Source organism: Tachysurus vachellii, chromosome 15 (genome assembly GCF_030014155.1).
Source record: "Tachysurus vachellii isolate PV-2020 chromosome 15, HZAU_Pvac_v1, whole genome shotgun sequence".
In the NCBI taxonomy this organism is placed as follows: domain Eukaryota; kingdom Metazoa; phylum Chordata; class Actinopteri; order Siluriformes; family Bagridae; genus Tachysurus; species Tachysurus vachellii.
The window spans coordinates 13,371,393-13,387,595 of record NC_083474.1 but is presented as its reverse complement, the minus strand read 5'-3'; the positions used below and the strand labels follow the sequence as shown (position 1 = coordinate 13,387,595).

General features: G+C 38.5%; 1 protein-coding gene across 1 annotated transcript in view; it reads left to right on the top strand.

Annotated features, from left to right (window-relative positions):
• The first annotated feature begins 10,505 nt into the window (after positions 1–10,505).
• Positions 10,506–16,203, top strand: part of tenm4 (teneurin transmembrane protein 4) — a 188,289-nt gene continuing 182,591 nt past the window's right edge. Inside the window, exon 1 of the mRNA XM_060888390.1 lies at positions 10,506–10,932. The gene's annotated coding sequence lies outside the window, so the exon portion shown is untranslated. The remainder of the gene's footprint in view (positions 10,933–16,203) is intronic.

Here is a 16,203-nt window from a genome sequence, read left to right as displayed (position 1 = left end):
GACCTTTCTTGAGATTGACAGTACTTAACAGCCTTGAACAATCCTATATCTAACTTTTTTTTCGTGAGTCCACCTTTGATTTTTGCTTGTCTGTGCTTTCTGCAGTTAAAAAATTGCACTTTAAGTGGCAGCTGAAAATGCAGTATGTGATGATTGTAGAGGAGTGAGTGAGAGAGCGAGACAGACCGCTGTTAATATATCAGCTGATATATCCTGAAATAACACAGATAAGTATTAAGAGGGAGTAAATCCCCTGCTAGGTGAATCTTGAGACAGGTGGTGATTATCTGAACATGGGCTTTGTCTATACTTTTCAATGGGAAAGTCAAACACTTGTCCTTTAATTGCAATGTTCATTGTTTTACTCTCAAATTGCCCATGAGGTTAAAACCTGACACCATTGCTACTTAATCCTGGCATGGATGTTTAAATTGCTGGAAGCTTAACCAAAGGTTGCATCCTAAATGGCTACCATTAGAGCACTACCTTGTATATGTAGGGAGTTCATAGAGGGTTTAGTTAATTCAGTTGTTGTAAGATGAATAGTGTCCACAACAAAAAAGTTCCCAAAACAATTCACTTATAGAAATAACTCACTCATAAATTGTTTTATACACTGATTTATCTTATGGAATTGATCTAATTGATCTCACTGTGAAATGTGCCTGGGACGAACGCTTAGGCTGCCAATGTTGGTGTGTTCTCTCACTCTTCAACAAGCCTGTGTTGAGATGTATAGAGGTTAAGAAGTGGTTACAGACTCAAGCATCACTTAATGGTGTTGTAGTTATGCCCCTAATCTAACCTGGTAAAGCTAGAAGCTACTGCATTTACAGATTGAATGGAATTCTGAGTAAAGAAAAATAGTATACCATAGATAATATTAACTAGCTGTCTCATAATATGACATTAACATTATCTAGTAGTCTCATGTAACCAGGCCTTCAGTCTGACCACAGAAGTTACCCCATAGCAGAGATTAGTGGCTAATTCCAAGGTGGTAGCCTAGTGGTTATGGTGTTGGCTGGAAGTTTGTGTAAAATGTCCTTTTACTAGACATTTAAATTAAACTAGACATTTTAAATTAATGAGTTTACAGCTCAAAAAATGATATTGGGTTGCCATACCCTTTAACTTCACTCCCAATATACTTCAGCAGATCCAAAGAATCTGTACCGCTGTAAATATATATCTTTTCTATTAGCTTCATTGTTGTGTTGCTGAATAATTTATTTAAAAAAGTTACTAATTAATATCATTTAGATAAGATAAATATCTGAATATTAAGTTGGAAGTTTGGTGGCTTTGAGTTTCTGGGGTATTGCATCAGAACTTATTCACATAGTGGAAACCCAAACCCCGACAGAGCTGCTTGATACTGAATCCTGGTAGAACACTAAAAGTGCCGTCAGTCTCAACAATCCTTTTAATCTCTCATCAATCATGTGGAAGTGGTGCAGGGGCCCCTGATGCTATTACCGTCTCGGAGAAAATTGCTATTCGTGTGAGGAGACAAGCCTGCAATTGGCAGTGAAAAGTAGCCATGGTTCAGTAGGGGAAATGACAAGCTTGAGTGAGCAATCACAGAAACAAATCACTCAGCAAGTGAAACACAAGCCCTGTAAGTAAACAAATGAGAAAATTATGCTGTCTCACTAATTACCAGATGTGGTTAGGGCTATCTAATGGATGTGTCTGTGCATGACTTGAGATTCATGAGTGCTTTTGCCATTTTGTGGCATCTTTGACTCTGTTATCCAGATGTGATATGCTGGATGGATTCGATTGGATGCTTTGACTAATTGTGTGAACGCATTTGAGCTTTCTGCTCGTCTTCAACATTCGAAAGAGCTCAATATTTAGGAGCAGGCTGTAATTTAATCATTGCTAATTCATGTGGACTTATTTTAGCCATGGATTAAACAAACTTTTGTTTGTTTATTTAGTTAACATTGGATCTTGACAAGTGAATATAAAAAATAAATAAGTTCCACATTCAATAGTCTTTTGTAAAATAAGGACAGCGTTTGGAGGATATCCTTATATGAAAGAGGAATTTATTATTTATTTATTCTGATATTATTTATTGTAATAAAGCTCTAACATGAATTTGCTTCCAACAGTTTTAGGTTGATGGTATCCTAAGTCAACCAGTGTTGATACAGTGTTTATACATCAACACTGGTTGACCTAGTCAAGCAGTGTTGATGTATTCATACATGATAGAGATTTCAAAGCACATTCGTACGTCACTCTGGATAAGGGCATCTGCCAAAAGCCGTAAGTGTAAATGTACAGTACACACTGAACTGTCTAAACTGACATCTCTTAACAACCAACACATGATCTTAGCTCTAAGATCACAGAGTCTCACTGATCTTACTATTATAGCATCCACTTATAGTGTTAAAAAGCACTACAATGCTGAAAGGTGTTTTTAAACATACTTTACTATAAAATCGAATTACATTTTATAATTTCAAGATACAATACACATTAACAAGAGCCAAAACTGAATACACATGAATATTTATATAGAATGTTCTGTGTAGTTCAGCTGTAACAAAGCAAACATCTGCATCTTTCTTCTATACTTAATGTATAATTACACAGTTGAAAAATGAGTCTTATATAATCGACAAATTATGTTTTAGATTATATAAGTTTAGAGAGCAGTTCTTAGAGCTTTGCGTCTTCCTTCATGCAAATCTTAGTCGAAGTGAAGAAAAAATAATAGAGTACCTATACTACTACTACTACTATTAATAATAAAAATAATAATAATAATATCAGTCTTAAAACACTGACTCTAATCAAATGAGAATGTGATTTTTTTTTCTGATGTTATAATGAAGTGCACTATGAGCACTGAATGTAGTTTAGTTTAAGAGGACGATGTGTTGAGACAGTCATATCATTCTACACATAACAACCCATTGTACTCTTCACGCTACTCATTAGATTTCCAATTAAATTTGGATATTAAAGATTAATCTTGGCTCAGTAAAAGTTTCTAAGGGAAAATATTTTGTACCAGTGGAAAATGTCCTTCTTTTCCCAATGAGTTTTACAATGATTAGGTTTGATTATCTCATTAATGAATAGGGTGAGGGAGAGACAATACAGGCATGCCAACACTAATTAAGTGTTTTATGGTGCATGTAATGTAGGTCTCTTAACGCACCTTGTCTAAAAATAAGATACATCATTCTCGTATTCAGCAGAAAGCTAATGAAACATATCAAGTAACCCAAAACAAATGAGTAATGAATCTTTCTTTGGGTGACATGTATTTTTGTAATACTAATTTAGTAATGAAGTATAAATAACCACAAGTTGTTCAGTCCCATGTGATTTTTTACAAGTCAAATTATAAATCTGACAATCACTGGACACAAACTGGAAAAACATCCAGATTGGGATGCCAATCTATCTCAGAGCAACATGCACACACATGCACACACACGCACACGCACACACACACACACACACACACACACACACATATTCACACCTACAGGCAATTTATAGTAGCCAATCCACCAATGGGAATGTTTTTGGAAGGAACCTAGAGAATCAGGATTAAACTCTTTGGAGATGCGGAGAACATTCAGAACAGTACAGACTGGAGCCTGAGCTTAGGATTGTACCAGGAACCTTGGTAGAAGAAATAAACCTTGGGAGAAGAAATAAATTTGTGAAGAAGTTCAAATGCAATTCATCATATCATTTGGATGATAATATATTTGGTGGTGTGGAGAAAGAGCACTAGAAAATCTTACCTTCATCAGGTGTGAAGAATCCTTCAAATTTGAGTTATATCCCTCTGGGTCTCATATGATTTCTTTTTCTTTATTATTATTATTATGTATTTTTTTCCATTTTACTCACATCAAAAGCAACAAATTGGATATCAGTATAAAGCCACATTTTTTTTGTTTGTTTTTTTGGATGAACTCGAGTGGCTTGTTTAAAACAATTACTGTATCTCATTTCAGCAGTTCTTTCCTAATCTGGGTTTCCATGGGGATGCTGTTTCAATGTGGTTAAGTAGACTGATATAACTCTTATTACTTCACTGGAAACCTGGAAACCTTTCTCAAAGGCCCAATAACAAAAACACGATCACAGACGAGTGGCACAGCAGGATGCCATCAGTAGAACATTCAGATCCTGCCTTCAACTGACCAGTTCTGCTACTCTCTGAAATTCTGTCCACCAGAACCTTAATCTTGGGATAAGTAAACTTTTGCTTTGTGTGTGTGTGTGTGTGTGTGTGTGTGTGTGTGTGTGTTTACTGATCCACTTAAAGCTAAGACTTTCTGACAGCATCATGTGGAGTAAAGAGCAGGTACATGTAAGGCACTGTTCTACTGGCATCTACACGACTATCAAAACTGGAAGGATGCTGCTCTTAAGTTAAATTTAAGTTAAAAATGAGCTTGTCATGACAGATAATGTTGAACACTGTCCTATGATAGCCAAATTCCTTGTGTGTGTGGTCAAAAATATTTTCAACGGTTTCTGCTGTCTATAACAGGCGATCGCATAGTGACAGAAAAGCTTTCCCACTTGCACTTTTTGCACTTATCCTTCAAACTGCCAGCATTAGAGATTTCAAAACGCAAGTAAACTCTGGTCAGACAGTGAAACCGCTGCTGTAGAACACCCACTTTTCAAAAACGGTGGCACTGATGTCCATGCTTGGGTAAGCAGAGAAGATTAGTTATTTTAAATGTAGAAAAATTCAAAATTTGAAATGTTATATCCAGTTAAAATATAGGGTTGTGTCCATTCAGAGACGGACATCTCAGTATTCTGGATGATTATGTTTTCCATGTTTTTTAATTCATATTTACCCAGCAGGCAAAGTTTAATCAGCTGCTGATTGACCAGAAAGAATATAAAACATTTGTAAAGCATTTTTCTTTACTTTTTTTTCCTTTGTATGTTTAAATCGAATCATTTCAGATCTAAGATAAAACATTTCTATCCTGACAGGAGAGTTCTCCTTCCCTCCACAGTACATGACCTCACTGAATGGATTGAAGAGGATAAAAATGATAGAAATCATATGCACCAGAGCTGACTACATATGGGAGATTTTGGAGCAAGGTCTTAGAAGGCCATCATACCATCATCGAAACATCAGTTAAGTGATTATATTTTTATTCCAGATCCAGAAACATGTAAAATTTGTGTCTACATGCACTGACACATTCTGAATGCATAACAACGTGAATTTATAAGATGTTCCTGTATGTTTGTCAATCAAATGACCCGATAACTGCCATTTTGTTCTGTTTGCATTAGTGTTTTTTTAATGAAAGCTATAACCTTCACCTGCATCCATCTGCCCCCCGTATTGACAGTCGGGGAACATTTCATCCCTATGCATGTCCCAAGCCTGTATTAACATACTTAGTAAGAGTGCTTATAATCTAGTCACACTTTGGGGTAATTACTGTATATTTTGATAGATAAAGCATGCAAACATGGGTATTTTCATTTTACAATCAATCTTTATCAATGTATTGTGGAAGCTTTTTGTATCGGAACCTTTTTTTTTTTCATGCAAATGAGGCTTCATCTATTTAATAAGCACACATTTGCATGCTTAATAAAACCCATAATCTAGTATTTGGATGATGTTTTGAATTAAAAACTCTCTTGAGAAAAACTTTTATAGAACAGATTGTTGGAATATGATTTATATATTGTTTAATCAAGAAAAGATCATGCTTTGGTATAAATATTAATTTTAATGCAGTACAAACTCTAACACAATGCCAACAATCATGAACACTGAGAAATCCTTCTGCAATAAGCTTATAAATATGGATATAAGGATGGCCGTGTAATACTGAACACAGGGAAAAAATGATTCAGAGAAAATTATTGAAAAATAAACACTTCTAAGGCTTACAAAAGAAACTGACCCATACTGTATGTCATGAGAAGGCTTATTTTTTTAGATGGAAACATGTTTTAACATGCTGATCTACAGCATGACAAGATTGGGAGGATTTAATGTGTTCTTGAAAGCAGCTTTAAACACTCAGATAATGTGGTGATTGTTAGTGGACAGTGCTTAGGTTTCTATTATTATGTTTTACAATGATTTAAGAATAAATTACCAAAAAGTCTGAAAACATTGTGGTCGAATTAATAATTTTTACCTGTAGTGTCTTGCTTTTTGACTTTGGACAACTACAACATGAGACTGAACACATCATCTGAGCTTTTACTACATTAATTGAATTTCAAGCCATAATGCATTAGACAATACAACATATAATCACTGATATGGTTTGAAGCGTAACTTAGATTTCACTAAGCCATGCTGCATGCATATGGTAAGCCTATATGAGTCTACGTTACACAAAGGAGATCTCCGACTGTATTCCTTTCATTAAACATCCTGGCTGTATGCATCATTCATTACAGTGGGAAGGCTAAAGTAAATTTGCAGCACATTTCTTTCCCATTCACTCTTTCACACTGCCTGGTTTTATTAATCACAGATAGTCAGGCTTCCCAGGCTCTCCTGTGCGCTAGGGTGTGTAGGCGCACATGTGAGTGTCCTGATAATAAGCCTGAACTCGTCTTCCTGTTGCCTGTGTCAACCGAGGGGCTCCAAATCCCATGGCGACACCCATCACAATCCCAGCTCAGGCCTGACTGTTTTCCATTTGAAAGAATATTTAACTTTTCATTCATCTATTCACTGCCACTGAGAACCCTAAGCCTCGCCCAGATTAGCTGCCCGTGGATAATACAGCGAATTGAAGGCACACACATACCACCTCCTGGCCTCTGCCTTGTTCTCAGGGTAACCAAACACACTTGGTGGGATAGGGATCCTTGAACATTCTTTATGCCTTGTGGAGAAGCAAGGAAGTGGAGAAAGCGCTTGACACAGGCATGGGTTTCAGGGCAGACCTCATTTAAATGCCATGACCCCGACAAAGAAAATGTCAGGTGGGACAACATGAAGGTTCTGTCTCTGCCTAATCCTCAAACCTCTGGTGTCAAAGGTTTCAGTATAGGCTCCAGAAAAACACAACCTGAGATTTCCTCTGTAAACTCAGTCAAGTATAATTCCTCGAAGATGATCTCAGATGGAGCTGTTTAAAATGAACTCAATGTGAGGGAGAGATTAAGCAGTTCAGGTGCTTGAGTTGTAAGCCAAATTAAATTACTCACTCAAACACAGGCAGAGTAATTTATCTTTACTAACAGTCTTTATTAACAATTCTTTAAAAAGGTGCTGTATTTCGGAAAAGGTTATCGATCAATGTGTCTAATAATCAACTTACAGTATTCCCTCTTAAACGGTTTACTGAATATAGCTCAATTCTACTGTATTTATACACAATTCACACAATTCTGAATGACAAGCCCTGTAGGCGAACGCACCACCGAGAGCTGATGAGGCTGTAAACATTGTTTCAACAATATGTTTACATTCGTTATTCATTCAGTGTCATTTTATTGCAAAGCCACATTTGCATTTCCATGCCATTTTACCAAAAAAAAAAAAACATTTTATATGTTGACCATAATCCTTGTATTTATGGGTGCACTACATACTATATGTTATAATTTATTAAAGAAAATAATAATAATAAAAAAATAAAAGCTTATATACATGATTGCATCTCTTCTGTTAGGCAAATGCATGGGCATTTTAGCTGTTTCCCAAGCTGAGTATAACCGTACCAAAGAGTATCCTGTGTTAAATAAGTTTCATATCACATTGTTGTGTTCGTGATTGCTCAGAAGCTGTTGATTAATTTTCTATAACAACTTGGCTCATAATAACAGATGCTGAACAGATCAGCCAAGGGAAATAACAGCAGCTGAACAGAAAGATTGTGAAAGCTGTGAATAAAAAGCTACACACAACAGTCAGTGACATCACCAACAACCTCCATTTGGCAGAGGTGAAAGTATCGTAATCCACTGTTTGAACCAGGCTTTGAGAGGCTTTGACAATATAGAGACCACATCACAAAATGCAAAGCACTCATCAGCAATAAGAATAAGAAAACCAGAATCAAATTAGCACAGAAATACAGAAATAAGCCTGAAAAGTTATGGAACCAAGATTAACCTCTACCAAAGTGATAAAAAAGTCCAAAGTGTGGAGAAAGAAAGGATTTACTAATAATCCAAAATGCAATTTATTTGGTCACAATTGGGTTTGCATGGCAGTTATTTGAACAGCTCACTAATATGTGACTATGTGAATAATGTAAGCTGTGATGGTATTTGCAGAATGATTTCATAAATATACACAAACATTCGGTCTGACAATTAAAACACAAAAGCATCTAATGACCCTATGCAAGACAAAGATCCAAAACACACTGCCAACACAACAAAGGACTTCAACTACATGTCAATCACCAGACATTAACTCAACTGAGCAGAATTTCACCTCCTGAAAAGGAGACTGAAGGGATAAACCCCTACCAAAATAAACAACAACTGAACGAAGCTGCTGTTTAAGCCTGGAAAAGCATCACAAAAGAAGAATCTAAGATTAGGTCATGGGATTGATGGAGTTCTGAATTTGGGTGATCTGCCAACAATTGTGCCATGTGTAAGTTGTAGATCTTAAACATCTCTAATAAATATTTAGAACTGAATGCTGAAATTCAAATCTCTTCATATTTGTCTGTTGATGTTTAGATCTGAAATGAAAATGTCTTCAGTGTATAGGAAAAATAAAAATAATTGACCTTCCAATTCCAATACTATGCAGAATTCCAATACTATGGAGGTAGATGGCTACAGCAGAAATGGCTTCATCCTCATCTCTTTTGATTTATTTGAACAAACACCCATAGACAAACAACCCTGCTTCCAGATATAAAGAAACAGCTGTTTGCTACTGACCTCCTTGTCTAATGAAAAACTATCAAACCTTGCAGCTTTGCAAAGTTTGTTTTGTTTGGAAGTACCATGAGCTTGGAAAAGCTATCTAAGAGAATAACATTGTTTTCCTAGCATTGTTGTGTAATAATATTGCTATAACAAAAAAACTGCTTACTAGGCCTTGAGGTTGCTTGAATTTTAAGGCAGAGAATTTAGAAAGATCCGATCAGAAATGGTTGTGTACAGGAAATTTACAGCACGGGGAAAAGAGGAGAAATCCAGTTTAGTTTGACCAACAGCCAAAATACAGGGTGAACTGGTAAAACTGGTACATGCTCTTTATTTTATACACAGTTCTTTATTTTTAATGATGACATATAACAGGGATTTCAATTCAATTTGCACCTGGCTTCTACTTACCCTAAAGCTGAATGGACTCTGTTGACACATCTAAATTAAAGTAGCACATAGAACTCTATACATTATCTTAATTCATTCATTTATTTTCCTGTAACTGCTTTATCCTATTTAGGGTTTTGGTGGGTTCAGAAATATTGAGCATCCCAGAAACACTGAGCAGGAGGCCAGAGTACAATATCCACTATCCACCAGTCCATCTTAGAACACACACACACACACACGCACACACACACACACACACACACACACACACACACACACACACACACACACACACGCGCACACACACACACATGGGGCAACTTTGAGTAGCCAATCCACATACCAGCATGATTTTTGGGATACGGGTGGAAACCGGAAAACCCAGAAAAAACCCAGGCAGTCATGCAGAGAATGTGTGAAACTTCACACAGACAGTAACCTGAGCTTAGGACTGAACTGGTGACCCTGAGGCAGTGAGCAGGCAACACTACCTTCTGCTCCACCATACCTAATAACAACAGTGTTTAATTTTTTTTTTTTTTTTTTTTACTGCAATACAACATATAAAATGAAAGCTTTAGGAATGATTTCTACAGAATTTCTAAAACCTGTACTGTGATGAATGGATATGAATTATGTAGTCTATAGGAAATAATATAAGTTGCTTGTAGGAGGCTCCAGACAGGGAATTGTCAAGCATGGCCCAGGGATGTAGTTTTTTTTTTTTTTTAATTTAACAGTGGTGAAAATCACAACCTATTATTAAACAACTAAACTATACCACTAAGGTATAATATGTAGTATACTATCATACTATAACAGTATACTACACGACAATAATAATTAATAATACATTTATACAGGTGGGAAAAAACCTTTACACCTTTAAATATTTACCTTTTTTTTTTTACAGATGGTCCCTGAGTGTGAGAGGTTTCCAAACTTTACACTGCCTGAGATGGACTCAGCCAAAACGCATAGACTTTATGATGTGTCGGTTGCCTTGGAGTGACCTGATACTGAATAGCGGTGTTGCTTTGTGTAGCTACATTTTGACTTCATCCAAAAAAACGCACGGAATCATGGTGTGTTTCAGTAGTACGCCGCCTGTGGTTGAAGCGTAGGCGCATATACTATTAAAACCAGTGAAAGCAAGGCTTTTTCCCCCCCTCACGCCCGACACGACACACTCTCTCCCCCCACACGCTTTCCCACATGGTACGCGCCAGCTCTGACTTGCACAGGAACGCTGTGTAGTCGCTTTTCGGCGTTTCCTCGCTGCCTCTCTCGGCTCTGTGTATCCTGTAAGCCCGGATAACGCAGCAGTAGCTGGACCACCTCACTGTTTCAGGTCTTTAAAGCCTTTTTGTTTGTTTGTTTTTTTGCCTGTGTGCTACAGTGTTACACTGCTGTACGCTACTGCGGGTCCTTTCTGCGCGCGCGCACCGTTCCATCCCCTTTAGACTCTCTCTCTGTCCTCCGAAATGATGCCGCTGCGCACTGGACGTTTCACCTCGTGTTAATTCTCTCATGGGAGACGACGTGCGAGTGATCAATCCAACGCATCCTGCACTTCTTCCTTCATCACCAGAGAAAAATCCAGATACACAGAGAGAAAGCTTTCCACTCGGATCATCCTACAGAATGGTGAGCTCCCATTTTCTTTCCCTGAAAGTGCGTGATGCTGCAAATACCCACTGAGCAAATAAACGTTACGCAGCAGAATGTGTGAATGCTTTTTTTTTACAGTGATATTCCTAAGAAATGTAAAATAGCCTGTTTAATGCCTAGTAAAGTTAGTAGCTATAGGAGAACACACCTTGTGAGATAAAGGTCCGGCAGATCTAACCATCGCATTAGAACTGATTCTGTGTTATTAGAAGCTGCCGAACGATCTGGACACAATCTGATGGATAAAAGTTGCTTCGTGACTTGCAGTCATTTTTTTTTATTATTATCCTTCATAATTATACTATCTGATGATTTAAAAGCTCTACGGTTAGCCAAAAGGGTCACGCTTGGATGCGCTTAGGGCTGCGCGTTTACCGCCTACACGGGAATTCAAGTGATGCTCACGTAAATAAAAATCACCATCCTGCGCGTAACAGCGCGTCCCGCATTTAAAAAACACCAGAGAGAACCATCACGTGTGTTTTTTTTGGTTAAAGATCACAGCTCATTCTTTATTATACACTGCGGTGATGTGCTGCACACATTGTGTGCTCTCTGTATGTGCACTACCCACGCGGATGGAGAAGTCAGTGCCAACAAGATTCTCATAAAAACATATCACCTTTAATTGTACAGCCAGGATTGTTTAGGTAAATTTGGTTTACTGTGGAGATTTTGATTCTCTCTCTCTCTCTCTCTCTCTCTCTCTCTCTCTCTCTCTCTCTCTCTCTCTCTCTCTCTCTCTCTTTCTGTGTGTGTGTGTGTGTGTGTGTGTAGGTGGGTCGTTTGTTGTTAGTGGTAAAGGGTGTAAATAGAAAAGTTTGCAATGAAATTAAATAACATCATATTTATTATTGGGTATAGAGAAAAAAAAATAAAACGGATTCAATTAAAAGGGGGAAAAAAGAGAGGTTGTATAAACCAGCAAGATCTCTTTTTGCACTGCATGCATTACTCTTTCTGTCAGCTATGGTTAAGCCTGAAGCTGAACACTATTGGGTCCGAAAACACAAAGTCAGTTCTACAATGCCACAGGCTGCATGCATAAGAAAACTTTTCTTCGGCTACTATTCCCTAAACGGACACTTGCGTAGAATGCTAATCAGCCTCCTCTGGCTGTTCAGGATGGAGATCTGGGGCGCTCCAAAAATCACAAGTAGCTCCCGCTGACCATGGTGTGGGGCCCAAATGCTTGAATGACTGTATTGAGGTCTGAGGGAATGCACTCTGTAGCGTTGTGTGAAGCACTTGGGTAATAGCAATAAATGAGTCTGAAGCTGGTGGGTCTCTGTAGAGGCTGACCTTTCTAGGGCAGTCTTGTATTCTCCTGCTTGTTGTTGGTCCAAGTTGATGAGCACACAGGAACAACGAAGACCTGGCCGCTAGGCATGAAAAGGAAACAAAGCAAAGACAGAGCCCTCTTTGTTATCTCTCACTCTCTGCCTCAGTCTTTCTCAATGTTTTTTGGCATTACACATATTGGCTTCTCATCTTTCTGCAATTAATTTTCTCATGAAAAAGGATAGCGCATTGAGGTATATTATACTGGTGTATTATGAGTAACAGACAAACATCCATGTGCTTGTGAAAAACTGCTTCCAAACGTTTTGGCCTGAAGAGAAGTGTGTTGTGACCAAACTGACCAAATTGACTTCTTCATATGTTGTTTTGATGGTCAGATTTGACAACTCATAAACTCCCATCTTTTTTCTTTGGCCTTTGGAGATTTGGAGTCAGTAAAAACTAACCAATGCTGGAAGCAGTACAGTGAACTACCTCAGCTCTCTGGTGAGACTTTCAGTGGGGACTCACAGTCTCTCATGCAATAATTGCAGAGACTTTACAGTTACTGGGCAAAGGAAGAGGCTTCACTGGATAGTGGACAGCCAGAGTATGGGGAAGTGTGGCTCATTGTCCTTTTGTTGCTTCTCCCTCCTATTAAAGCGGGCGACAATTGCACCCCTGCTGGGTCTTTCATCCCTGCAGTTCCACAACCATTTGATCACTGCTTTTAGCGACCGGCTGTTTGGAGGTGGTTTGCTGGTAGAACACTTCACTGAAACCTAGTGTGATAGAGCTGAAGTGAGAACCCCACTGTTTTACTTTTCTATTTTCCCTGTTTCAAATCTATCACACCTCTTCTAAGTGGAACACGATTCAGTCCTCAGGTTTCTTTGTCTTTGACTTCTTTTTGATCACTCACACATGAATTAGTTGTACACTTTATAGCCATTAATATAGCACCATCGGATAACAGCCTGCATTCTGAAAATGCGTCTTACAAGACACATGTTGCTTTAGCCCACCATATGTACCGGAACAAATTTTCAGGAACTGAACGGTGGAATCTTTCATCAGCTTGTAAAGAATGTAATCAGAACTCTCATCAGCTTCCTCATTTTGGTGAAGGCAAATCCTTTTGACCTTCAGCACTGCCCAGTCTAGCATGAGGAAAGTTGGATAGAGAAGCAAAGGCAGGCGATTTTATCGGTTTGAAGCGGATGTAGTTATAAAGCAGCGTATACATGCAAAGCCAAATCAATGAAGTGCATTACAGCCGTGACCTCGTGCGCGCTCCACAACCCAATGGCAGATCAATGGGTAAATTGAAGTGACCCTTGGTGTTTGGATTTTCTAAGCTAATTAAGATTTTATTGTAAGTAAGTTTATAGCGCTATAAATACCACCCAGACCTGTGATTACCATGATTTAAAACAGTGGCCAACTGCTCTGTAAAATCACACTTGTTCATAATGGACAGTGGCACACAGCAGTTGGCCAAACAGCCACCAATTTATTCATTCAACCATTTAGCACTATTGGTTTGTCCATAATGACTAACAGCTTTCAGACAACTTATTTAGGGTACTATCATGAATCCATAGCATTATCTTTCACATGTAATCTGTAATCATAGAACACTTAACTGCTGCAGGTATATGATATTGCACCGACTTAATGATAGCGATGCTTTATGAGCTGGGAAAATGCCTCCTTTCTTAAGAGGTTAGGGCAACTATGCAGGTTTGGCTCCTTCTCAATCTGGCATCTCATGTCCAAAAAGAAATGAAAGAAGGAATGAACAAACAAGAGAAATAAAGACTTTTTTTTTTCCATAAGATGTTCCCTCTTTAAGATGTCGGCTCGTTATTTTAATTTGCATCATTATTATAAATACACTTTGCCTTAAATAACATTTCCAGTGGAATTTTGCCAGAGGAAAAAAAAACACCCAACAGCTTAGATTGTTAATTATCAAATAAGGTCTTGTTTAATTGTGGTAATTAGGTCTTGCTAATTGTAGTCCTACGATAGCTCAGTCAAAACAATACATCACTGCTGGCCTCCTTTATTTTTGTACTCTGTGTCACTAATGATAGGAAGAAAAAGAGCGAGAGAACAGCTCTGAATGTAATTTACCCTCTTTAACAACGCTTCATTTGCTCCTAGTTTTATTTAGGGGAATTACGCCATGCCTACACATTTGCGTATAACATGTGTGTCTGATCAGACATGACATACATCATTGTCACGCTTTTCCGTTGTATTAAGCGAGCCTTAAAAACCCAGCCGACCCTTTCGCTCTCTTTATCCACAGACTTGAGAGACGTAAGAGGGGAGAGGGCGCTGTATTCACTTGCCTGGAGCATTATACTTAGTCGAAACTGCAGTCTGTCACACAGTGATTTATCGCACGTAGGACTAATGGCATCCTATCGAGATAACATTTTATTGTACTCAAGAGCAGCAGCTAGGAGTTAAAAAAAAGAACACTGTAGCCATCTTCATTTTCAGAATCACTGATGGCTGACTGGTCACCGGAACACTGAAGTGTCTGAGATCTGCTCAAAGAAAAGATATTCCTCTCGCTCCTTTTTTTTCCTCACTTTTTCTGTCTTTCTGTCAAATGAAACTTGGTTAATCTGAAGAAAAATTTCATTCAGGGAGACACATTCTTAGTGGAGTTATGCAGCTGTCAGAGCTTTTCACCGCTCTCGTCTAAACGCGACTGTTGCGCAAAATGCAATTTGGGGCTTGTATGCGAGGGGCTCATTTTCTTTTGCCTGAACCAGTTGGTGGAGAAGAAAAGCTTGTCCCTCACTTAGACTTGGACTTAGGTCTTAGACATTGTGCATTCTGAAAGCAGGGATCAGGATCAGCAGCTGCCACATTTACATCCAAATAAGTTTGGAGAGAGCCTGTTTCAAATCCTGCCCACCTCCTATACACTCGCAGCCAGGTAGACCCTGGGCTCTTCTAGCACATGCCTGCTGATTCGTACACAACACACGACACTGTTCCCAGGGATCATTTGTCCTTATTTCTGTGGCTATGGAGGACACCCACATGGCGTGCTTTCCCGTAATATGGATTACAGTTTTTTGTTTGTCGTTGCTCATCATTTGAATAGAAGGCTTTGATAAATGCAGATGACTGAAGGTGTGAAATTGAAGTCGAAGCGGTTTGTTTAGTTTAGTTTAATCAATCAGGGATTGCGGCTGATGCGTGGAATACATAAAAGCCTGGGAAGAGTTATTGCTTGCAGTTGCTTGACAGCTGAAAGCGGTAGATCCTTTAAACGGAATAATTAATCAATTAACTTCTATTTGCCGTTAGCAGCGATAACACTCCAGGCCAAAGAGGGGTCAGTGCTGAGTTCTCACTTTATCCTTCTCACGTATTGTCTGTTTTGTTTAAACATGCTAATGCACCACATGGCCTGCAAACGACCTTATTCCTATCGCGCACGGAAAAGGTTTAAATAGAATTTGATTGAGGTGGTTTTCAACACGGTGGGACACTAAACACAATGGAAAGATGATGAATGCTCATCATGTTCTCGCACGGTAATAAGGAGGCAGCACTTATCTTTCAGCCCTCTGACTCTATTGTGGCTCACCGAAAGCATGAGCCCTGAGGCATGTGCCCTTCCTGATCCCAAGAGTTTACTGCCCTCCGGACTCCCTCACATCAGACACACAATCCCCGGTGTCGAATGAACAGCGTAAGTCCAGCTGGGCACAGGAGAACTCTGTACTTAAGCGTCGGCCGCTGTGAATGTTTTTAATGCTAGAATAGCTAAAGTTTTGTTTTTTTTGCGTGGAGATTCTTAGCATTAGTGTTCTTAAGAATTGGGGAATGGATTGTTCAGCTAATCTTGTTTTACGTCTTTTGTCAAATAATAACGTACAGATGTAAAACAACGTAACGTCCATAAAATGGATTTAAAGTTGTTTTAAAGTGTTT